The sequence below is a fragment of the Anas platyrhynchos genome, chromosome 3 (assembly GCF_047663525.1).
Source record: "Anas platyrhynchos isolate ZD024472 breed Pekin duck chromosome 3, IASCAAS_PekinDuck_T2T, whole genome shotgun sequence".
Classification (NCBI taxonomy): domain Eukaryota; kingdom Metazoa; phylum Chordata; class Aves; order Anseriformes; family Anatidae; genus Anas; species Anas platyrhynchos.
Window position 1 is genome coordinate 92,427,535 of NC_092589.1, and position 26,058 is coordinate 92,453,592.

The window sequence follows — 26,058 nt, forward strand, 5'->3', positions numbered from 1 at the left end:
GAAATTCACTCAGGGTGAAACACTGAAACAGGTTGCCCAGAAAGGCTGTGGATGCCCCATCCCTGAAGGTGTTCAAGGCCAGTCTAGAGGAGGCCCTGGGCAACCTTATCTACTAGGTGACATCCCTGCTATGGCAGGGGGGGTGGAGTTAGATGATCTTTGATGTCCCTTCTGACCCAAGGCATTCTATGATTCTAATATTTATGGACAGTATACCAAGAAGTATCTTTCTCTCAAACACACCCTAATTTCCTATGTTCATTTCTTTTAGGTCCTTTCTGTGAGGAACCTAGTGATCCTTGTGCATCTCTGCCATGCCTAAATGGGGGTCTATGCCAATATAATCAGTCTGGATATATTTGTGATTGTCCAGCAGGCTTTCTTGGTCACAGTTGTGAAATTGATATCAATGAGTGTTCTTCAAGGCCATGTAAGAACAGAGGTACATGTATTGATTTGCCGAATGTAAGTACAAACTTCAACTATCCATATTTGAACACAATGCTAAACAATTTAATTCTAACTTAGCATTATCTGTATGTATTATGTTCACAATATTTCTGTGGTTAAAATGTTTGAATTCCACATTTTCAGTTGTTTAGAGGATACTTAGGAAACCAACAATGTTGTTTCATTTCTTTTTTTAATTATTTTTCCCTAATAAAGTCTTCTAATATAAACATGATACAGCAGTCATCTTTATTACCTAGTAGTAGTCTCATATTGTTGCTTTTCCTGTGGTATCTGCTTTTAATTTTATTATTTTATTTTATTTTATTTTATTTTATTTTATTTTATTTTATTTTATTTTATTTTATTTTATTGTAAAATAGAATAAAATTCATGCACACTCTCCAAGATTTGATAATATAGTCATATCTGTTAGTATTTCAAACTGCATTGTCAATGTTTTTTTCATTAGCATAACTATTGCAAATAGCAGTGATTACACAGAAATGATATAGTCAAAGAAGAGTTCGAAAGCTCAGTTACCATAAACCAGTGATATATGCTCACTCATAGAGAGAGAAAAAGAGAAGTCTAAGTTGCTAAAAAACATGATGGGTTTCTAAATTATGCAAACTGTCTAAATATTTCATGTCTCCACTTAATTCATAGCTAGTAGATATACTAGCACATACTAGCAGTAGTTTGTTACAAACATATAAAAATCTCTCAACAGATGATAAAGTTCCTTGATCATGCTTTTAGGACCAGTTCTGAAGAAACACTTGAGCACTACCAATTTCAGTCAGGGAACAACCCCTCATATACTTTCCCTTTTCTTTCTGACATAGAAAGGCCTGTAGAGGCCTAAACACATTGTCTAGAAAAATAAGGATGAGAGTATCAGCTCTAATAAATATTTTGTTGTAAAATAATTTACTGTTCTTGCTATGTAAATTACAGATTGCAGTAGCTGGCAGATGTCTTTCAGCATCAAAAAGAAGCATAATATCTGTGCTTCATGTTGGGGAGAGGGGGGGAAGGATACAAACCATTTTCTTTCCTTCCCTAAATATTGAATACTCTTTGGTGTATGATGTATTTCCTGCACTATCACTGTTTGATAGAGATTTTCACACTGAAAAAAAAAAAAATAGAAATGAGGAAAAACAAACAAGTTACAAAGCACCTTCTTGATTCAGTTATGAAATCACAAAGCCAGACAAATTTAGAGCTGCTGTATTTCGAACTAGCAAACTCACTTCTGGTATAATTTGTGCTGGAAGTCCTATTCCACTTGTCCTAAATGTCCTATTCCACTTGTCCTAAGTTATGTTTGTAATCTATTTGGGGCTACAATTTTTTTTTTGTTATGTATTTGTAGTCTGTTTAATATGATGAGACACTGTCCTGTTTAGGGTCTCTGTAGTAATGGAAGTAAATACTAATTTTTGAGTTGTCTTGGGTACAAAAAATAAGTATTTCCAATTTCCTTTTCTTCTGTAGGATGTGGCATGTAGTTGCCTGCCATTATTCACTGGCAAGTTCTGTGAAAGACTACTGAATCCATGTGAATTATTGCCTTGCTTAAATAATGCAACCTGTGTAGCTCAACAACAGAACTATAACTGCCGGTAAGATTAGAAATTAATGTCAGTACTTTGTTGGATCACTTGATGTCATTGACTGCAGAAAGAAAAGATGTCATCAGTTATAGAGAGCACAGAAAACAATAAACACATTTTAACAATTTTTTCTTATTTTCTGATGCTCTACAATGTAACATCTTGAAAATCAATTGAAGTGATAAAAAAAAAAAAAGATTTAAAGCACTTAAGTTTCCTCATGGACCAACAGTATGTGAGACAATTAAATTACAGATACCATTCCCATTCAAAGGATATGATGTTTAAAAGGATACGATGTTTATGTTATGTTTCTGAAAATATAAGACAAATGTGTTCATTCCTTATTCACAGACACGCATTAGTAGGTCTTAGATTGATCCTTCAAGAAGCATATTAATTTTTTTTATTATTATTCAGAAAGACCATACTGAAAATTGTCCATTTGCGAATAACAGAAGTGATGCAATAGGTATACAATTTCATTCTGTTTTAAATAGCTTTATAGATATTTTTTCACACTATTGAAGAGTACAATTTGTACTCTTCATTTGTATTCTTCTGTACAATTTGTACTCTTCAGATTACACAATTTGTACTCTTCAGATTTTCTTGGCTTTTGTCTGTTTGCCTTAAAAAAATCTGCTAAGCATTACTGAAGTGCAGTAAACAACTTTCAAATTTTAGGATATTCATTAAAGCAGAAAATTGATAGCTGTGGTACACAAAAGTCTGAAAACACATTACGAATGAACTTAGAAACTGCAAACGCATAACAGAAGTATAGAACATAAAGTTATATAAGAGGACATTCAGATGAAAACTTTGGAAATATAAATATATGTAGAAATACGTTTACAACTTTCCCATGAAAGGGAACAAAAGAGATTCTGTGTACATAAATACACACATAAACACACACACAGTTGTTTTCCCATATGCATAGCACAGAACAACAGCGTTACCATTTATTTTCCAATATTTGAAACACAGATATAAGATATTAATAATTTACTATTATGTAGCCAGTATTTTTCACAGTATGTTGGTGCATGAGTTAGTATGAAATGATGACTAAAGCTTACATTTAAAATCTGAATAACATGAACAATTAATACCAAGATGCAGATTGGCTTTTCTCTTAATAATCATCATAATAATCATCATAATATTGAAAAAAATATTCCAATCCCTGTGTATAATGCTGTTCAATAATTTATAATTTCAAAAAGCACTGCTAGAGATGGTGCTTTAACATGAACCTTGTTGTACCACCGACTGTGATTAATAAAAATAACTATGCAAAGGTATGGTGTTTTAATGGTCTTTTTAGTGATATAATATGTGAGAATAAGAGAGGTATACATTATTTAGATCAATATAATAGAAAGTAGAAATGGAAAATTAACAACCCATTTAAATTGGTTATAAAGTGAATCACTTAAGTTATACTGTTAAAGGTAGATACCATACCAGAGGTATCTTGGGCTCAAAAAGGGTACAAGCTTATTCACTACTAATACCAAACACTAAGATCCTATTAATAGCAGTGTTGCCAAGATTTTACCTTTAGTATTTTTGTATTATTTATGCATTCAGTTGTGCTATCTATAATATACATATTTGACAAGACAGGCAAGTCACATTTATGGAAAGCTGGTTTGAGATATGCGATAAGGATTATAAGTTTATTATTTTAACACCAAGAATTATTTTAAAAGGGAAAGCAACATCCTAGAGAAAACATTATTGAATACAGTAATAAGCAGTGCATCCTTCAACTTTGTACAATGTCAAGGGTTTGGCCCTGAACATACCGTTAAGTAAAATCTTTTGCTCATGTTCTTTCCTCACAGTATTCCCTAATATCTAAACTATACAGCAGGCTTTCTTTGTGAAGGAAAAGAAGAACTACAGCAAGTGTTTCATACTTTCCAAAGTAAAGTATCCAAAACAGGTGGTGATATGAAGCACTTTCTGAAAGTTCCCAGGGTGCTCTGTAGAGAGGTACAGAGAAAGCCCAGACTAAACTAAATACTAAAACTGTAAACTTTAAAAGTTAGATTAAAATGGCCACATTGGAACTTCATTTTCAAAATCCAGCTTTAGTTTTAACACTCAGTCACTGAAGGATCCAATTACTGTTTACAACTTTAAAAAATGTTTATTGTTAATAAATTAATTTTCTCATTTTTTGTGAAAATAAAATCAATTTTCCACAACTTAATCCCAAATACTTAGGGAATGTAAATTATGTGCATAAGTGTACTCTTATACTTGGAAGATTTAGGTCAGAGAAAGCATTTTGAAGGAGTGTGCCAGGTACTTTTCACAAAGAGACCAGTTGCAGTAACTTGGTTGTGAGTGCTGCAGTCTTGCCAAAGTGATAGTGTTGAAATGCAGAGGTGTGAAGAGCTTTAGAGAGATCAACAACTATCAGCAGCTTTTATTAATTTGAAGACTCAAAATTCCCCTTGTAAATGTGTCTTGCATTAAACTTGGATTTAAAAAAAATAATAATAATAAAAAATAAGAAGACCTATAGGAACTGTGGTTTAACAGTTTCAGATTTGTTAAGTTATAAGCTTTGAAGCTTTCTGGGAGTGTGAGTCACTTTTTTATAATTTATTTTACCTGTGGAAAGCCTCAGGTAAATTAATATATTAATGTTTATATATTAATATATAAATAAACGTTAATTAATATAAAATTATTTAGGAGGATTGAAGCTGGTCATTCAAAGTTCTAAGTGGAAATTTTCTTTCATTTTTGGTAATAATTTTCAAATACTGTATTTATGTTTATGTTTATATTTATATTTATATTTATATTGTATTTTTATTTATATCTAGTTATTCCATTAAAAGCTGCATGTTTTTCACTTGTTGTAACAACTGATCAACTTAAATAGTACCGTAACATTTTAAATAAATATAATGGCATTACACATATAAATAATAGGTGAGTTGACCTTTTGTTCCTTTTATTTTGTTTTGGTTGTGCCTACTTTATTTGCTTCTCCTTATGCTCAAGCTGCATTCTGCTTATATCCATCACCATCTAAGCTTCTATCTTCTTTGAGAAAGCAGTTGTTTTCCAGTCTAAACATAACAAACAAACTTGATTTAATTTTCCTCACTTCAGTTATGATGTATGACTATCTTGTACCCTAATTCCATCCCCTCAGTCTTCATATCATATACAACTTTGTGCTAAGAATCTAATAGTAGCATTTTTTCTTAAATGTTGAATTTTAAGGTGAATTCAAATAGACAGTGAACAAGGATATCAATCACAATAAATTGTGACTGTTTACTTTGTAACTTCTATTATTCATGTTTTTTAGGACAATAACAAGTTACAAAAAATGTGAAAGGATGTTCTGAGAAAATTTGTTTTCTTAGTGCCATATTTGCCACTTTACAGCCAATTTTTTTCCTGTTAATTTACCTTATATTCTCTGGCATTGTCATGTCTATTGCAAAGAAACATCAAAAACAAAACTATGAAAAATGTGCAAATATTATCTATTATCTATTTTATGAAACAGTCATAGATTACTCAGGTAAATAGAACCAAGAATAACAGGAGCTCTCTCATCTGATTCATATCATAGCTGAAAACCTATCAGTAAAACAAATATTGTAATTGAGTTAATCTGATTTGGTTTTAAGTGTGATTTTAAAAACAAATTGTAACAAAAAATATTATATAATTGTTTATATACATATGTAATATTTCTTTTATGGCTAAGCATATAACTGCCTGATATCTTTAAATAAATCCCTCATATCTTTGCTGAAATAAAAGCATCTAAGCAATATGAAAAATCTTGTAGTTACAATAATTGAACCGGAAATTTTGTAAGAATAGACTTTGCAAGAATTTTGATTCCAAGTATTCAAAAGGGTAACAGTTGCATTTGGTGTGCATAGCCATACACACTGATTAAGCTTCTTTTGAATTCTTTAACTGATTTAGAAAATACAGTTAACTCAGAAATTTTCTATTGAAAATTATTGCCTCTACTATACTAGATATTGAAAATAATATCTGTTAATGTTGTCCACTCCATAATTATGAGAGGCTCCATGCATTCTGAAAACATCTTCATGATTTCCAGCTTCTGGGCTGAGCCATGAGACAAAATACCCATCAGAAGAAGCAAAAGAAACCTCCTATCTATTACTTTTGTGTTCCTTCAAAATCACATTTTTTTCACCTAACTGGATGTTTCCTTTCTCTTTTACTTAAATATTTTCTACCAGAAAGAGCCTTTAAAAAGAGGAACATACTAAGTATGTTTCTAAGTGAATCAGACAGAGATTATGTATCTTTCAAAATACAAAATAGAGTTTTTGCACTCTGGTTTCTACTTTTTCCTCATGTTAAGCAAGATATAAATATTCAAATATTTATTTTTCTGTAGTGATCTGTTATCTCTTTTGAATAAGACTTGTTTATTATCCATTTGAATCTCATCTTTTTTACTGCACATGGGATTCTTTTTAAACACTGGAGGGCTGGAATAGAAAAGACTATTCTATAATGATGAATGCTGGCATGAAGAAGAAGAAATACCTATAGATACTTTTACAATAGAATGAATAGCCACAGCTCCATTCATATCACATAGAACCAACAAACAGTCACAAAACAGAATATTAGTTTTCTCCTTTAAAGAAAATACAAAATTACAGTTCAGCAAACACAAAAACAGCCATGTGTTATCCTCTGCACAGGTTCCTTACATTGTTTCTTCATACCTAAGTGTGTCATTAGTGACTAGTCTTTGCTGATCATTAGCAATGATTGATGCTAACTATTTTAAACACGATTTACAATCATATTTCTCATTTTTCTCTCTGATGGTTTAATTGACCCATCCTTTCTAATAGATTTCCAAAACCTTGTTTACAGCTTTTTATTAAATATTGCCTCATTCTAGATTGTGTTTGTTTCTGGAATATTATATGAAGCATTGGTATGAAAATACTTCAATCAATGAAAAAAATATTTTATGGAGAAGTGAAAATATCCAAACTCATAGAACTGATTTTAATTGCTTGAAAACATGTTCTGCTTATTCTAAATAATGTTTGAGATCTGTTTTGTTACTGAAAGAACATTATTTAATAGAATTATGGAACATAATTAAATACAATTAATTTTTAAAATCCAAAATACACTCTAAAATACACTGGTGTATTTGCAGCTGCATGCCAGGATTCACTGGAAAGAACTGTGAGGAAGTAATTGACTACTGCAGACTGCTCAGCATCAACTGTCTGAATGAAGGATTGTGTCTTAATATAATTGGAGGATTCACTGTAAGTAATTTAATACATGTTAAACTAATTCAGTGTTCCAAAGTATAAAAGCTTCAGAAAACCAGAACTTGAAACGCATTCATTACTCTAAGAGACAAGAGGGACATACATTTATACAGTTGCTGTGTATACACAAGGAGTATTCACTTGGGTGATATGGATTTTTTTATTACTTTTCTACTGAGACAATGTTTTGCTTTTTATCAAGTAAGAGGACTGAAGAGTATTTTTATAGTTAAAAGAATACATAACTAATTGTGTTCCAGTGCTATTATCCACACAGATAATAATCACAGCTATATTACAATCTTTAAAAATGCATTGCCTGAATTGAGTACATCTGTTGCCATTGTTTAAATTTAATAAAAACACAGTAGTCTGATGATGAAACTGCAGTGTGGTGAGGTTGATTCTAACTGACAAGTTGGGAAAAACAAACACACACACACACACACAAAGCAACAAAATACACCATAATTCAGGCTGGTTTAACAAAATATCTCTTTAAAATTCTGAGCAATATCCATCATATACCAAGATTTTTCTGGCCATAACTTGTCAATAGAGAGGAAATAATAATTTCCCCCAACGCAACTTAAACATTACTCTAAACTAGCACTCAGTCTACAAATAATGGAAAGTGATCACACGATCAAAGACTTCCCTGCAGTCTGTCTGAGACCAAACAGTCTGGTGTCTCTTCTCCCTTGGAATTTTGAAAAGAGGAATGTAGAACCTGGAAAAGGTGAGTAGAATCAGAATCCTCTAAGTTTGGTATAGCCTTCTGATTTTCAGACTGTTCCTGGGAGAATTAGAAACAGTTCAAATCCTAGACTGAACTCAAAATTCTCAGGATTCATAATCTTTTCAAAAGCTGTTTGATTATGTTTTATTAGAAACAATATTTGTCTAAACGCTGTTCTGGTTTCCACTTGTCTGTTTAGGTGTTCAGGCAAAATACATTAGGATTACTATTACTTCTTGTGACAGGGAGCTGGAAGAGTAGTCTACTCTGTAAAGGAAGGATTGCTGGGACCAAGTGTTACAGCAAGGCAGGCAGGAACAGTGAATGTCCTCACCAGCAAGGGGCATTGTCCCTCAGTAGCCGCAATAACACTAAAGGTCAATGTTCAGCCAATAGCCCACTGCCAAGACTAGTCCGTAGTGACAAAGCAAATTTGCAGTCAAGCTGAGTAGTCAAGTCAACAGGTCAGAATCAAGAAGATACAAATTTGGATACATACCTACTGACAAAATAACTTGGAAAAGTTCTAGTGTAAAGACCTGGGCTTTAACACAGCTCATGAGTAAATGAATGGAAGGCCTGTAACTGCACATCTCAGAGAGGGGATTTGTTTTCATGGCAGGCTGATCCAAGGTGACACTTCTGTGCCATGTTTGAGCTGACCTTGAACACAGGCAGTTAAACCTGTGAGAGAGGGGAAAGAGGTCATAGAGGAAGAGTGTAGAAAAAGATAGTTTTAAACTGGTTAGGCCGATTGGAGCCTGTTGATGCATTCAAGTTCCTGACAGCTTCTCTCCCAACTTAATTTGAATCTGAATGCTCCTTGCATGTAATTATTCATTCAATACAAATCTTACTGACTTTCTTACAGTCATAAAAGCTGAAGAAGCATAGGTATTTTCTCCCCAGTGCATTCCAGCTGGCTCTTTGTGTTTGGTCAGGTTTCTTGAGTCTTACCTTGATCTCTCATCTGCTTTATACAGGTGACCAAAGATTGTTTCTCCTATCTATAGATAGGAACAAAGAGAAAAGAAACTTCCAGTCCTTTGTTCAAAGTAGTCAGCTTGTATTTTTGCACCTAAGCTTTTTGTGCAAGTTCTAATTCAGATTCTGCTGTGGACTTTTCAAGCATCACTAAGAATCAGATTCATACCACTGTTGACTGCATCACAGTCACCAAGTTGCTGCATTTTGCCCTTTTCCTTGGTCTCTGATCTTAATTGCCAGAAACTGCTATTTAGATTGACCCATAACTCATTCAGCTGCTTGCAATTCTACAGAAAGGTAATCAGATCTGTAACAGATCTATAACAATAATTTTATTTAAGATCATGAGAAAGTTAGTTAAATAAATACATGTGAATCATAAGTTGAGCAATTAATTAATACTTCTTTTTACTGGAAGAAGTATATAGTATCTGCTAAATTTTGAATACTGATTTTTTAAAACATGCATTTAAGGAATAGTTTTTGTACTGTCAGCAAATATACATTAACTAGAGAAACTTAATGTATTTTAACAGTAACCTGAGGCACTTTGCAAGATATTGTATATCAGATATTATTACTAACAGAGTATTAAAACATACAGTTACAGAAGAGCATAATTCTTGCTTTGTTGAGTATGCAATATACCCACAGAAGAATAAAATAGATGGCTAGGAAGTATCTTTATCTGATAATTTGCCCCTGCACATTGTTGCCGTGTTGAACAGGTTGCCCAGAGATATTGTGGATGCCCCATCTCTGGAGGTGTTCAAGACCAGGTTAGATGAGGCCCTGGGCAAACTGATCTAGTGGGTGGCATCTCTGCCCATGGCAGCGGGGTTAGAACTAGATGACCTTTAAGGTTCCTTCCAAATCAAGCCATTCTATGATTCCATGATTGTTGATAACAGATGCAACAAACAGGAATACTACGCCCAGCTCTGCTGCACTGAAATAAGGAGAGTCAAGAAAAGACCATACTGGTGTTTGTATCTCGCAGTTAACTTATCTACATGATAGAAATGTTATATTCAGGTCCAAAACATTTATTTCAGCTCTTTTCAGATATTTGTATCTTATGTCCACTTATGTCAAGCAACAGCAAAAACTAGAGTATACAAATTAAAATACATTTAAAAAAAAAACCACACAAGTAAAACAGGTATCTGACAGTGAATGTCGTTATATGATAATCATCAAAAACACACCTTCATGACCACTATAAGATGTGATACTCAGCAGAAACTTTGTTAGGTTATAAAATGCAGGCAAATGAGCTGGCACAGCAAAGGCTGGTTTGCTTTATGTAGACATCGATGCCTACAGTACTGAGTGGTATGGTATAGTATGTGACAGAATCACAGAATCATAGAATCATTTAGGTTGGAAAAGACTCATAAGATCAGCAAGTCCAACCATCACTTAACACTACCACGTATACCACTAAACCATGTCTCTAAGAGCCACGCCTACACATCTCTTAATGATGGTGATTCCACCACTTTCCTGAGAAATACTTTAAGAGACCTTAAGGAATGATGAAAGAATTTTCAAAAAATCAAAGTGTTGAATCTTAAGATATAGTTTATACATGGATTTTGGATTTGAAATTCATCTCTAGCTTAGCTAAAAAGTGTAGTAATTAGAATTGAAACAGTATAGTTATATGTTTTTGGAATTGTAACAATTATCAGCACAAACCCTCTATTAGTAATTAGCATTAATTGCAAGTAATTGTAACACAAATAAATATTCTGCTTACACTTATTATGTTCATTAATTTACTCTAAGTTTCAAAAACTACTTCTGCCTCTATGAAGAAATCCCTAGGTCGAATGTATGCTAACTTTATGTTAGACAGTAACACTTAGGAAGCATTTATTGATGATACTACTGTCAAATATGGGTATTGTTACTTCTTAGGAAAATGACCTCATATTTCATGTTCTCATAGTTCTTATATCTCAATTCTAATACCTCATATTTCAGAATACAGTTGTAGTAGCAACTAATAATATCCTTTGCTGGGGATACCTGTTGTTTTCTATCATCCTGGGAACCAAAGTAATGATGTATACATTGATATAGGATTTATCAATAGAAAAATAGTGTGTAGTTGCATAATTAATTGCAGTTAACATAGCTTAATGAAAACAGATCACATCAGACAAAGTTGACTTAATGAGATAACCTGATGGATAGTGATAGAGAAATATTTTCTGCTGCAATTCCCTCATGAAACAAAATAAATCATTTAATGGAGCATGTTAATCTCTAAGAAAAAAAAAATAAAAATAAATAAATCTAGATGACACTTTAATGGATCTAGGCAAACAAAAAATACTGACACAGGATAGTTGAATATTCTGCTTTTTCTAGCCTCCCTCCCTCCTCAGATGAAGCACAAGATCCCACAGTGTGTGTTGCTAGATGTGCATGTTCTGGCAAACAGCCAAGAGGACTGTAACAGAGCTAGACCTCTTTTATAGATAAATTTCAGGATTTTTTTCAGAATTATATATATATATAAAAGCATAAAAAGTGTTCTAATCGAGGCTGCATGCACAAGAAAAAATAATCTGTCAGTTACACAGCAGTGACTGTTTCCTGATACTCGGTGATGATTAAGACAACTGTACTGGGTCTGGCTGGAATGTTAACTTTCCCTGCAGGAGCCCATACAGTGCTGTGCTCTGCACTTGTAGCTGGAACAGCAGTGTTATCACACCAGTGTTGTGTCTGCTGCTGAGCATCTACTGGCACAGTATCGGGACTCTCTCTAACCCTCCTAGGGGGTGGGCAAGAAGTGAGAAGAGAAACATCACCAGGGCAGCTGACCTAAACCAACCAAAGGGATATTCCATACCATACGACGTCACACTCAGCAATAAAAGGTGGAAACAGGAAGAAGAGGGCTCTCATTGTGAAAACATTGGTCCTCCTCCCGAATACCGGCTACGTGCATTGAGGCTCTGCTTCAAGGACGTGGTCAAGCATCGCTCATTTGTGGGAAGTAGAGAGTAATTTCTGTCCTCTGCACTTCCACATAGCCTTCATTTGTTTTATTTGTTTGTTTTCCTCCCTTTTTTTCCTTTCCCCCTCCCTTTTCCCCTTTCTTTTTTTCCTTTAGTTAAATTGTTTAGTTCATAATAATCTTTCTTTAATTATTATTATTATTATTTCCCTTTAATTAAATTATCCTTATCTCAACCCATGAGTTGTTCTTTGCTTTACTTCCCCTCCTCATCTAAAGAGGGGAAGTGAGAGAGCGGTTGTGGTGTTTAGCTGCCCAGCACAGTAAAACCACCACAACAACTTTGAGCTCATGTTAGATATTGAATTTGACATGAGATCCCACAGCACTATTGATGAAGGGAGAAGGACAATCCATATAGTCAAAAACAGAAACACTTTTGTGTGGGCATAATTCTTTCAGTAGAGGGTGTATCATGGGCAGTTCTATCAAAATTGTTTTAATGAGGCTGAAAAACTGGAAAACCCTGGAAACCCCTACAACAATGAGTTTTGTAGGTTACAGACAAATCAAAACTATAACCTTAAATGTACGTACAGATTTACAAAGTATAGGCAATCTTGGGCTATTAGTTTTCCTTAGAAGAAAAACAAAGGAACAACTATATTTAAAATATTTAATTCTAGGTACCAAAAGATGTTGAAGTCACATTAGCAAGGAAATGGTTACATTTGTGTATAGTGCTGTGCAGCTGCTTCTTCCATGCACCACTGACTACACCATAAGCATTTAAAAAATTATTAGGTAATAAAATGCAGTGTAATGCAACGTAGCAGCAGTTTTCAGCTAGATCAGCTAGGCCAGGTCACAGCTGTCCTGTCCTAGTGAATAACTACAGTATACATTAATTTTCAGCAGAATCATAGAATCAAGAATATCCCAAGTTGGAAGGGACCCATAAGGATCATTGACTCCAACTCCTGGCACCACACAGGTCTACCCAAAAATTCAGACCATATGACTAAGTGCACAATCCAAACGCTTCTTAAACTCCAATAGGCCTGGTGCAGTGACTGCTTCACTGGGGAGCCTGTTGCAGTGGAGAGGGAGTGGAGGGGCAAGCACTGATCTATTCTCTTTAGTCACCAGTGATAGGACCTGCGGGAATGGTGTCAAGCTGAGACATCAGGAAGAGGTTCTTCACTGAGAGTATTGTCGCACACTGGAACAGGCTCCCCAGTGAAGCAGTCACTGCACCAGGCCTGTTGGAGTTTAAGAAGCGTTTGGACTGTGCACTTAGTCATATGGTCTGAATTTTTGGGTAGACCTGTGTGGTGCCAGGAGTTGGACTCGATGACCCTTGTGGGTCCCTTCCAACTTGGGATATTCCTTGATTCTATGATTGTATGATTTTCTTCTAGGGAAGAAAGAAGGGATTCAAAGGTGGGATCCCACTACCTATTTATCTACAGCAAGTGGCTTAGATCAAGACAAAACGAATTATCTCTGTTTAAAAAGTTAAATAAATAAATATCAAAACCAAAGATACTAAATAAAATAATAAAAATAAAAAGATTAAGCTAATTTAGCCTAAATTATGAGGATAACAGAACTGCCCATTATCAAATTTTGGAATCTTGGAAAGATGAGCAGAAGAACATGAAAGTGGAAGGCTGAGGATTTGAAGACAGTCTAGTTCCAGGCATACCAGCCTTATTCTCTAGGGAAGGACAAAATATTGTGTTCTTATATTTCAGTCATTGAATTGCATAGTGTTTACAGAATCCATAGCCTAATGATGACTACCTACAGAAGTGTATTTGAGGGAGAAGAAAGTACAGCCCTACAGCATTTGCAGGTAAAGTATTTGGAATAGCTACGTATTTTTTCCAATTTCTGCTCAACCACCCATTGGTTATGGAGGGACTAAATGCAGATTAAAAATGCATTCCCCTTCTTGTAGGGCGTAAAAAAGCTCGTTCACAGCTTTTTTCTTTCCTCACTGCTCCTTACCATGTTACGAGCAACAATCTATCAACTTATATGGTTTGCGTAGTGTACCCAAGTTTATTTTGTCAATATGCCTTTCTCCCATCATCCTGACAAGCCACTGATTCGTGGACGGTTATGTACTTAGTGCTAACAAAAGAACTGATTTATAAAGACACAAAAGCTGAAGCTAAAATATGAAGTGAAAGCAGTGTCATTGTAAGGGCCATTTCCATTTGCATGCACTACACTTCAGACAAGGACTAAGCAAGTCACACAGACTGCCTCAATTGCTGGGCTGCATTGGCAAGCAAATAAAAACTAGAGCAATATTAAAGAAAGAGACAATAATCTCTGATATCTCTATAGGGTTTAAAATTCGGGTCATTCAAAGCAAACATTTACATTTTCTTTGAGAAGCTGTACTAAAACTGAAATGTGAAATGTAATGTTGGAATCATTGTCAATGAATGTCCTGGTACCTTTCAAAAGATCAGTATGAACTGGTGCTGATTCCTGGCTATGTTTATACAGGGCTATGGAAGTAAATTGTGCTGTAAAGGCAGACCAAATCTAGATCAAAAACAAATCATGTTTTTAACTTCTATAAATGTCTTGAAGAATATGTGTTCTACAAACATCCAGCATATGCCTGGGAAATATTGATTAATAAAAGATATATCTATTAACCAACCGTATCGCACTCCACAGGTACCTTAAAGGAGGCTGTAGCGAGGTGGGGGTTGGTCTTTTCTCCTACATGCCTGGTGACAAGGTGAGGGGAAATGGGCTAAGGTTACGCCAGGGGAGGCTTAGGTTGGAAGAACTTCTTTACTGAAAGGGTTGTTAGGCATTGGAATAGGCTGCCCAGGGAAGTGGTGGAGTCACCATCCCTGGAGGTCTTTAAAAGACATTTAGATGTAGAGCTTAGGGATATGGTTTAGTGGGGACTGTTAGTGTTAGAACAGAGGTTGGACTCAGTGATCTTGGAGGTCTCTTCCAACCTAGATGATTCTGTGATTCTGTAACCACAACCAAACTAGAAACCACCTAATTATGTACCAATATACATTGGTACATAATCACAGAGAATCACTTTTATATATGGATATGTATTTAATAGTGTAGATAGAATAATATGTTCCACTGTAACAGGACATAAAAATGAATACAATAGAAAAGGTTTGTACCTAAAAACTTGCCCTGCAGATGGCTCTGTGGCTGTTCATGATATATACTTTTGATCCTTTTCCTCACGAATATTACCAAAGCCATAGCTGTTATACTTGGAGTTTTATGGTGAACCTAAGATATTTCAATAACAAATTATGAACTGAGAGAATATATGGTTGATAAAGTACACTTCTGAGTATAAATGAATAATTGGTAACACCAGAGGTCACATGATTGTGGTTTAGACTTAAAAAGTAAAATAGGACCATTGTGTTCCCTAGTAAAGCAGAAAAGGCTTACATGCTAACACAAAGAACTACCTTCACCAAAGGCAATGATACAAGTTCTTTTTTTTCAGAATGGGGGAAGGAGGAAAGAGGATGGAAACTCTCTTTTCTTTATTTTCACTCCCCATTCCCCCATTTCCCCACTTCTGAATGCCATTATATGGTACACCTTCACCATAACATAAGTGATACTATAACAATTACCGTAACAATCAGGTAGACAAAACTCTATGTCTCATTCATAACCAGATTAGTTTTGCCCTTGTGGGTGCAAAATCTGAGCCTTCAGCCACCTGCTAGGATGGGAGTCAAACTGCTTTTTCCAGAAGTGTGGCTAGAACAAGCCCACAAGCACGTGGTACACCCTCAAACAGCCTGAGAAACAAACTGCAAACTCAGCTGTCACTGCTCCCCTTTTCCACTTTGCAAGCTGTTCTCTGAGGAGGCTCTCTCAGTCTTAATGCTCTTTGACAACAGTTTATCCGCAGAAGTCTGGCTGAATTTATAACCCAGAAGCAAAGCATCTCTATGCAGAATGAACAATCATCTTCCAACCTGAGCTACATCAGTCACACTGCTTAGATCTCATTGCCCTAAGAAGGCCACAGCCATACACTTGGAGAACCTGTTTGTATTTATTGCATGAGAGAAGAAAGAAATAAGTTCTAGATAACATGCTCAGAATGAAAAGGAAGTAAAAGAAGTATAGCTGAGATAAAGCATTCCCCTATTTAACAAATGTAGTTCTAAACAAAACAAAAAGAATGGCAGAGGGGAGGGAGACTAGGGCTCTTTTGAAGCCCTCCATACTGTATCAATCAAAATTTGTCTTCTGAGTATTAAAAAAATAAACTAATAAAATAAATAAATAAATAAATAAAAATACCTTTAAGGAAACAAACAAACATTTAATATGTTTGGCATACTATATATTAAAGCAGTTGGTTGGAGTGATAAAATTGTTATGAATATTTATAACAGCTCTACTAGCAATGCTAGAAGCAATGAAAATTGGCACTGCAAAATCTACTGCTCTCAGATGCAACTTTTATATTTATGTACAACATATAAAATAGATTATTGTCATTTTCCTTTTAAAAAAATCTAGAGACTCTCTTACTGTTTTCTCCCCATGGACTGTTTGAGCAATATAGTTCCAACTATGTGAAGCCACTTCGCCACTGTCATTAATTCTACTGATGTCTCTCTTGTATTTGTCCTTCCAGCTGACTATTCAAACAGCAGCAGTTCAAAGTCAGATACTTCCACTGGGGGCTAGTTTTGCAGAAGTTAATTAGTCCGTTTCCTTCTATGCAGCAGCACTAATTCTACAGAAGAGTTCACATAAATTTTAAAGAATCCTATACAGTTTTGTGCTTCTTCAGTATTTAATTAGAACTTTATCAAAACAACCTTTTCTTACCTTTCTTATTTTATTGAAATAAACAGCATCAAAGCACCCTAGGTGCATTTCACACATGATATTAACTATTGCTGAGCATTACAGAAGTTAATGAACAGCGGAATTCTTCATGTAATGAACTAAATATTCTGTTTTCCAAGTGTTAATTTAAAATAAAAATATTAAGTTAAAACTCTGAAAATGTAATAACTTTACATGAGTAAATGGTAAAGGTAGAATGTATCTTAATTGATCTACTATAATGGCATATAGATAAATGTAAAAGCATAATAAAATAAACTGGGGATAACCAATAAGAATATCTTGTTTAATTTTTAAACAAATCTTTTATGAGAACATGACAGTCATTTTAACTCAATGCCAGCAAAGCAAACAAAGCATAAGGCAGCACAAATAATGAGAAATAACATAGTTAAAACTAGGAAATATTACACTGAAAGAGTTGGGATATGATAGTTATGAAATATTGTTTGTTATTGATAAAATACAATGCCATTTCTAAGAATTATATGAAAAGTAAAAAAAATAATAAGACGTTTTTGACACAATGAAAAAGACAAATAATATAAGCTGGGTTTTAGGTGATAGGAATGGAAAGACAAAAAGACTTTCCAGAAGAAAGGAAAATTAATCTTAAGGAAACAGTGTTAAAATAAGAACAGTGAAAGTATTACTTATTGATTTTATACTATGAAATAGTCCTTATATTAAAGGCCATACAACCTACAGCACAGATGTTTCTAATTTATATGGGAGGATATTAAACATGGGGGAGATGAAAACCTTTACCAGGGTAGAACAGCATGTGCATTAAAAAAGAACCATATGTAAACATATGTGTCTGCAATGCACTTCTGGGTTGTAGAATCACAGAAAAGATAGTGCTAATGAGCAACTTTTTTTTTTCTTTCTTTTTTTTTTCCTTAAGGAATTATGATTTTAATTTCATTGAGTGAAGCCAGAATTGTTCTGTGTAAAAGTTTAATAGGTTGGATGATAAATAGTCACAATGTTAATAGACAGTGCTCTTTCAAAAATTATTTATTATGAAATCTTTTAAGGTCCTATATATTCAAACATATGAAATTATATAAAACAATGTGTTATTGCCTAATCTAGCAGTTAGACAGTTTAAGTATTAAAGAGAACTGGAAAGATTAATTTCAACATGTATGAAGAAGTTCTCCAGATAGAGGCAATTTTTATTGTCATTAGATAAGATTTTAGTCTGTTTGTATTAATGTATTATCAACAGTCACAAACTGATACAAAAGACATTCCAACTAGATATAAGTTAAATGTTTTCACTGTACAGACAATCAAGAACTAGAGCAGGTTGGCCAGAGATGTTATGCAGACTCCAGAGTTAAAAGCTTTCAAGACTCAACTGAAAAATATCCTGAGCAACCTGGTTGGATCTCATACATAACTTTTTTATTGAAATAAAGCTATTAATGAAGAATTTTATGTTCTTGTTGAATAAGATAATGTTCTTTAAAAAACTGTCAGACAACAGTATGACTTAAAGGCATTTAGCTAAGAGATGTACCAGGACTCAAATGTATAGTTTATACAAAACACACAGATTAATTAACTATTCCCCAAAGTTGCCTAGTTATAGTAAGGAGCACAGGATAGTATATATAGCAATATAAACAGAAAACATACTGAGCATGTTTCACTGTCAACTAGCTTAAGCTCATTGTTAAGCCTCTAAAAATTTCAGGATTTTTTCTATAGCTATACTTTCATCGCTAGTTGGCAATCATAAATGTGCAATGCAATATAGAAGCAATAAATATACAAATATAATATATACAAATAAAGATACATAAATATATAATGTATATACATATCAAATATATAATTTTATAACAAAAATTGTTTTATAAAAAAATATATATAATATAATATATATATGCAATAATATATAAGATTGTTAAATATCAGGGCCTTCTAAACTTACCAACATGAATAAGGGGTACAATCATATTAAACATTTATCACAAAGATGGATTGTAACTAGAATTGCCTTGTTCATCTTTGGCTGAATATAACTTAAATCATTAGATAGCTGTGCAAAAAATGGGTTCCTTCCCATGAGACGCTGTTCTTCCCAAACTGATCCTGTGGGGGCTTCCCACAGGCAGCAGCTCTTCAAGAACTGCTCCCACACGGCTCCGTACCACAGGGTCCATCCCCCAGGAGCAAACTGCTCCAGCACAGGTCCCCACGGGTGGCAGCTCACCCCATACCCCTGCTCCTGCGTGGGCTCCTCTCCACAGGCTGCAGCTCTGGCCCGGGGCCTGCTCCTGCAGGAGCTCTCCATGGGCCGCAGCCTCCTCCAGGCCACATCCACCTGCTCCACTGGGGGCTCCTCCACAGGGGGGCTGCAGCGTGGAGATCTGCTCCATGTGGGACCCATGGGCTGCAGGGGGACAGCCTGCTCCAGCAGGGGCCTCTCCACAGGCTGCAGGGACAATTGTGCTGCGTGCCTGGAGCAACTCCTGCCCTCCTTCTGCACTGACCTTGGAGTCTGGAGAGCTGCTTCTATCTCAGATTCTTATTCCCCTCTCCCAGCTTCTATTGTGCAGCAGATTTTCCCCTTTCTTAAACATGTTCTCCCAGAGGCATAACCGGCATTGCCCCATGGTTTGGCTCTTGCCAACAGGGGGTCCCTTTTGGAGCCAACCCTTTGGAGTGTATCAAGCGTGGTATTACTATTCAGTCGAGGGAAGTGATTGTCCCACTCTATGCTGGTGCAGCCTCACCTGAAGTACTGTGTGCAGCCTGGAAAAGAGGAGGCTGGAGAGAGATCTTATTGTGGTTTACAGCTTCCTCACAAGGGGGAGTGGATGGGCAGGCACCAATCTATTCTCTTTAGTGACCAGTGGTAGGACCAACGGGAATGATATCAACCTGCGACAAGAAAGGTTCAGGCTGGATATCACCAAGAAGTTCTTCACTGAGAGTATTGTCACACACTGAAACAGACTCCCCAGGGCAAGGCACCAAGCCTGTCGGAGTTTAAGAAGCATTTGAACTATGCTCTTAGTCATATGGTTTGAAATTTTGGGTGGATCTGCAGGGTGCCAGGAGTTGGACTTGATCATCCTTATGGGTCCCTTCCAACTTGGGATATTCCTTGATTTTGTGCAATATGTTCTCCCAGGGGCATAAGCCGCATCACTCTCTGGCCCAGCTCTGGCCAACAGTGGGTCGGTCCCTTTTGGAGACAGCTGGAGCTGACTCTGATCTGACATGGGGCAGCTGCTGGGCTCTGTTCACAGAAGCCACCCCTGCAACCCCCCTGCTACCAAACCCTTGCCACATAAACCCAATATAGCCTTCACAAAACCTTTATATAAATAAGTATTTTTTTATGAAGCATTGAGTTACAATGCAACAACTATTCGCAAAACAGAAATAAGAGAATCAAAGCAAACCTAATGTTTCTTTTCTGTTGATTGTGTAAACCAACCAAAACAACACCTGGAATATTTTTCATGTTGAAAAATAATTGCACTAAATAAGATGTCCTGATAAATGGAATATCTTCATCAAGTGGGAATTACACTGGAAGTAAGGAGAAAAGAAGGATCATATTAATAATTGCACTGATTGTAAACTAGTTAGCTGAGCTGACACAATATTTATTCCAGCTATGATTATTCACAGTTATGACCAGGTATAAAAACAAACAAACTAATAAACAAACAAACAAACAAACAAACAGAAAAAAATGACTATGTACCATTTCTTGAGAAATATGGAGAAAGTAGTGGTTGGGTCTTTCACAATTTATATTTATTTTACACTCTTATTACTCAACAGATATAAAAGATAAGGTGTTTGGGGCAAAAGATAGACAGGGCCCAGGGCTTAAGAGTCCTGTGAATAATCAAGAAATAAATGTGGACTGAATTTTACTGCTGTATTGACAAGTGAGAATTAATCTTTATCGTTATTAAGAGCATAGACTATATTTTCACTGTAAGTAGAAAAGCAATTAAATGTTTCATATCGGCTGAATCACAATGGTTAATAGCAGCAGAAGGATGAGTTTCCCCTAATGCTGTCCATAGATTATGATTTTATAACAAAACAAGACCATTAACAAATATAACAAAATAAGACCATTGCACTTTCACAGATTTGCCCTGTGTAAGCGAAAGCAGTTTGTTTGGCCCTATGCATTTAATAATATGGAACCAATAATGTCGTGTAACTATTGAAATAAGTTCTTTTCCTGCATCTCAGGAAGAAGTTCAAGGAATGGGAAAACCAGCTGAGTTTGAATTATTTTTTAACAAAAATCAGTTAAAAGCAAGCCTGTGCTCAAGTTTAAGTCACTTTTCAAGGATTCAGAAATTCCCCAAACATCATCTTTTCTGTCTTCATTATCTAATAAGGAACTGGCCTTTTGAGATAAGGAGGATGGCTGTAGAAAGATTCCATAAAAGTTCAGCCAGCCAGCTCAGCACTGTGTATTTCTGAGGTACATAACTTATAACAAAAATTTTAAACCTGTTTGTTAATGCGAATAAGATCAGACACACATTCTCCACATGCTGTATAAATTTTTGTGGCATCCTCAGCAGCTGTTTCCAAAATTCCATCATGAATTTCTAGCACTTCTTGATGGTTATTTTTCACCCCTCAATACCTTTCTTCCTCTACTACCAAACACTCAACAAAATTCTTAACTACCCTTTCTCAGGTGTAATTAAATATTAATAAAATGCCATTATTTTATAAAATCTTATTACACGAGAAGTGGCACCTGTTTGAGCTATGCAAAAATCAAGTTCCTTCCCACCCCTACATCCCTCCCTAAATGAGATATTCGTAGAGAGAATTTTACTTCATTGGAAGCCAGAGGAATATTATTCTCTTTCACGTAGTTTCTGCTTTCCCCCAAATGTCTACCTGAAAAATGAAAAAATAACATCTTTAATTATTTAATTTAATTAATTGAAGTTATGCATTTTTTTTCTGTCCAGGCCCTTAATAATTTTACCTGAAATCAGAGATTCACATGAATGAGTATCTTATATTAGAGATGAAGTATCTCATCTCTTAATGTCCCTGGAGTGCTAAAGAACCTCTCTTATAACATCTGTTGGTGTGAAACTTTTAACTCTGGTGTAACGTCTTCGCTTCCCTTCTTTTACAAATACTATATGTCTGTATGTGGATATTTGTTTTATATAAAAAATGAAGGCTCATTATAACAAAAAATTCTAGATCTTCCAAGGGTGAGAGAGGAAAGGAACAATACTATTTTCCTAGAGTACTCTCTGAAGGATCTCTAGGTCTCCTAAAAGTAGTTTTAAGAAAGAATCTGGAAAAAAGAGAAAGCCCCACTGATAAACTGACCTCTGCATAAACTCCACTATCAAAACATGAAATAAAATGCTTTCTGGGTGACATATGCTAGAGCAACTGAAGAGGTGCAGGAGGTGCCAGGTCATGCACCTGGGATGCGGCAACCCTGGTTATACATACAGGCTGGGTGTCGAGATGCTGGAGAGCAGCCCTGTAGAGAGGGATCTGGGGGTCATGGTTGACAGCAAGTTGAATATGAGCCAGCAGTGTGCCCTGGCAGCCAGAAGGGCCAACTGTATCCTGGGGTGCATCAAGCACGTCATTGCTAGTCAGCTGAGGGAAGTGATTGTCTCATTCTGTGCTGGTGCAGCCTCACCTCGAGTACTGTGTGCAGTTCTGGGCACCACAGTAAAAAAAGGGCATAAAACTGTTGGAGAGTGTCCAGAGGAGGGTGATGAAGATGGTGAAGGGCCTAGAGGGGAAGATGTATGAGGAGTGGCTAAAGTCACGTGGCCTGTTCAGCTTGGAAAAGAGGAGGCTGAGGGGAAACCTCATCGCGGTCTACAGCTTTCTCACGAGAGGGAGTGGAGGGGCAGGTGCTGATCTATCTGGTGCTTTTTAGTCACCAGGGATAGGACCTGCAGGAATGGTGTCAAGCTGAGGCAGGGGAGGTTTAGGCTAGATTTCAGGAGGAGGTTCTTCACTGAGAGGGTTGTCACACTGGAACAAGCTCCCCAGGGAAGCAGTCACGACACCAAGCCTCTTGGAATTTAAGTGTTTGGACTGTGCACTTAGTCACATGGTCTGAATTTTTGGGTAGACCTGTGTGGTGCCAGGAGTTGGACTCAATGACCCTTGTGGGTCCCTTCCAACTTGGGATATTCCTCGATTCTATGATTACAGTGATCACAGTGGGCAGCATACTACAGCCAAACCAGCAGAAGGCTTAGCCACCTTTGTGGATCCCTTATCTATTCAGATTTGGGACCAAACCAGTAAGCCATTTCAGCAGCCATTGAGAACCAACACTGCAATAATGACTCATATACCATAAGTAGGACATGGGGGAATGAATACTTCCACCCATGCATGCTGCCAATGCTAATATCCTCCTACTTAGATACTTGATGTTTTATCCTATTTTGCCTCACTCTGAGAAAACAAACAAACAAACAAAAAAAAACACACAAACAAACAAACAAAAAAAACACACAAACAAACAAACAAAAAAAACACATACACAAAAGGAGGCTCTCTTCCTAATATTACTTACATTGGTGCTTTTTGTGTGTCTTGCCAGTGTATTGGCTTTATGCCAATAAGCAATGCTGTTTGTGACTCTGGGAGAACAGATTTAAGAAAAAAAGGAAAAAGGGAAAAAAAAAAAAAAAACAACCCTGCTGTGCAACTGCAGCTGGGAGAGCGAGGAGTGAAAATCAGCCCTGCAGACCCCAAGATCAGTGCAAAAGGAGGGCAGAAGGTGCTCCATGCATGCAGCACAGGTTCCCCTGTGGCCTGTGGAAAGGCCCCTAGTGGAGCAGGCTGTCCCCCTGCAGCCAATGGGTCCCACATGGAGCAGATCTCCATGCTCCAACCCGTGAAGCTGTTTGCTCCTGATGGATGGACCCTGTGGTAGTGACATACAAGACCCAAATAAATGTGCACAAAGTTTCTACCTTACATTTCCATTTTATATTTTTATTTGTGGTGGTGGTAGTTTGTTGTTTGCTTTGTTTTATTTTGTTCTTAATACACATATATGTTTTAATATCTAGTGTCTCTGTGCACCTGGATGGACAGGAAAATTTTGCCAATTTGCTGAAAATGCATGTTTGATTTACCCAAGTATTTGCTCTGATGGAGCAACTTGCATTGATATGAGCCAACTGGGAGAGCAACCTGTGTTTCAGTGTTTGTGTCCTCGTGGTTCCACAGGTAAGGCATATACATGTCATGTAGAATTCTACAGTTTTATTAACTTTCAAATATTGAAGCATAGGTATGCTGCATTTTCAAAAATAAGGAATAAAGAAGTGTTTGGTGCAGTAATCATATCTCTGTATTTTCTGTCCTTTGATGCTTACAAAATCTAAATTAAACTTACAGGTTACATTTGAACCTTCCATACAAGGGTGAGAACAGACCTTGAGCAGGTTTCAGCTCCAGTTGGAGACACTAAGTGTATGTGTATACATGTGAATTATAGATCTAACTAGTGGAAAGACTGGGAGTTTGTTAGCTCTGTATCAGCCTATATTTGTTCAGATAACTTTAGTTAGCTAAGAGCTGCATCCTGCCATATATTTCAGTTCCTTGGTGGGCACTCAACGAATTACACAAGTCAGTTTGGGGTGGGATTAACTGATTCACTTTACTTGACTTTAGAAGTCTAATGTACTGTGAGACCTAGTAAACAAATTTTCCAGGCTCCATGTATACTCAGTGGGTAAGAATTTTCAGAGGGGAATAAAGACCACCTGTATTAGATAGCTGTTAGTAGTTGAAACACTTTCTTCAGGAGTGTTTCTCTTTCTACTGGATATAAAGGAAGCCTAGAAAAATAGCTTAGATTAACCACCTTGGGTTTTGGCTGGCAAGAAATACAATTTCAATATTTTCCTCCAGCCTTACCCTCTAAATAGAACCTCAGACTGAAGCAGATTCTACAATACTTTAGAAATATTTGGTGGAGAGCTCTGAAAGAGAGGTATTGCATGTCATTCACTCCAATTTTGGGTAAAATTAAGGAAACATATATTAGCTGTATACATATAAATTTAAATATAAGTGCCAAAGAAAGAAAGAAAGAAAGAAAGAAAGAAAGAAAGAAAGAAAGAAAGAGAAAAGTAGAAACAATATTTTTTACCTTAATAAAGTAAAATTAGTCTAAATAAATTCTAGTAATATACATATGAAACAGATTTCAAATATACTGCCATTGAAAAAAGAACCTCAGTAATAACTATCGACCTGCCTTTTCACTTCCACCTTGTCGCTTGTATGACTTGCTATTGTTATGATTTTTGGCATAACAACCAAAATTATGGATTTGTTAATAGCAGTACTGTTTCACCAGAACACATCAAGGCTTTGAGGTGGTAGTAAGGCTTCTACTTAAAAATATAGAACCCCAACAAAAGTTTGTCAGACAGTATTAAACCATAATAAATGTATGCAATCAAAACAGTTCAGCCTTACTAAACACTGAGTTACAACTGTGTTCAAGTGAAAGTGTCTTCAGGGTTGAGTCACATCCTACCTTCAGGTCAATATTCTTTCCTTTGTGGGATCTGAATTTAAGAGATTCTTTGTATTGTAATATTATTTTATTTTATTTTATTTTATTTTTTGCTTTTAAATAATGTCACTTTTTAATATTGTTCTTTAGCATTTTTTAATATGTTTATTATTTCATTTTTATGCCTGAGAAGGAAAGAGGGAAAGACCATTTATTTATTATTTTGTCATGTTTACTCAACTTAGAATTACATAACATCTGCAACCACACAGGCTGTTGCAGTTTCACATCTAATTGTTCTAATATATGTCTATGACTATAAATTATAAACACTACAGCAGTAGCCTTTGCATTAACATCTAAATCGTATTTGGGGTAGGTTTGTCTTTGGAAAAACAAAGTATGAAATGCAGTAGTTAGACTTAAAAAATGTCAAAAGCAAAGTCAAAAAAAAGTTAAAATCATTTCATTTTAGTGTTATATTCTTTAATGAAACCTCTGTAGAAACTTAG

At 35.7% G+C, this 26,058-nt stretch overlaps 1 long non-coding RNA gene across 1 annotated transcript; it reads left to right on the top strand.

The window, feature by feature from the left end:
• The first annotated feature begins 275 nt into the window (after nt 1-275).
• LOC140002235 (uncharacterized) lies at nt 276-24,220 on the top strand. Its single transcript, XR_011808523.1, has 4 exons — nt 276-465; nt 1,954-2,081; nt 7,288-7,402; nt 24,084-24,220. It is a non-coding gene; the product is annotated as an uncharacterized lncRNA (long non-coding RNA).
• Nucleotides 24,221-26,058: the final 1,838 nt, after the last annotated feature.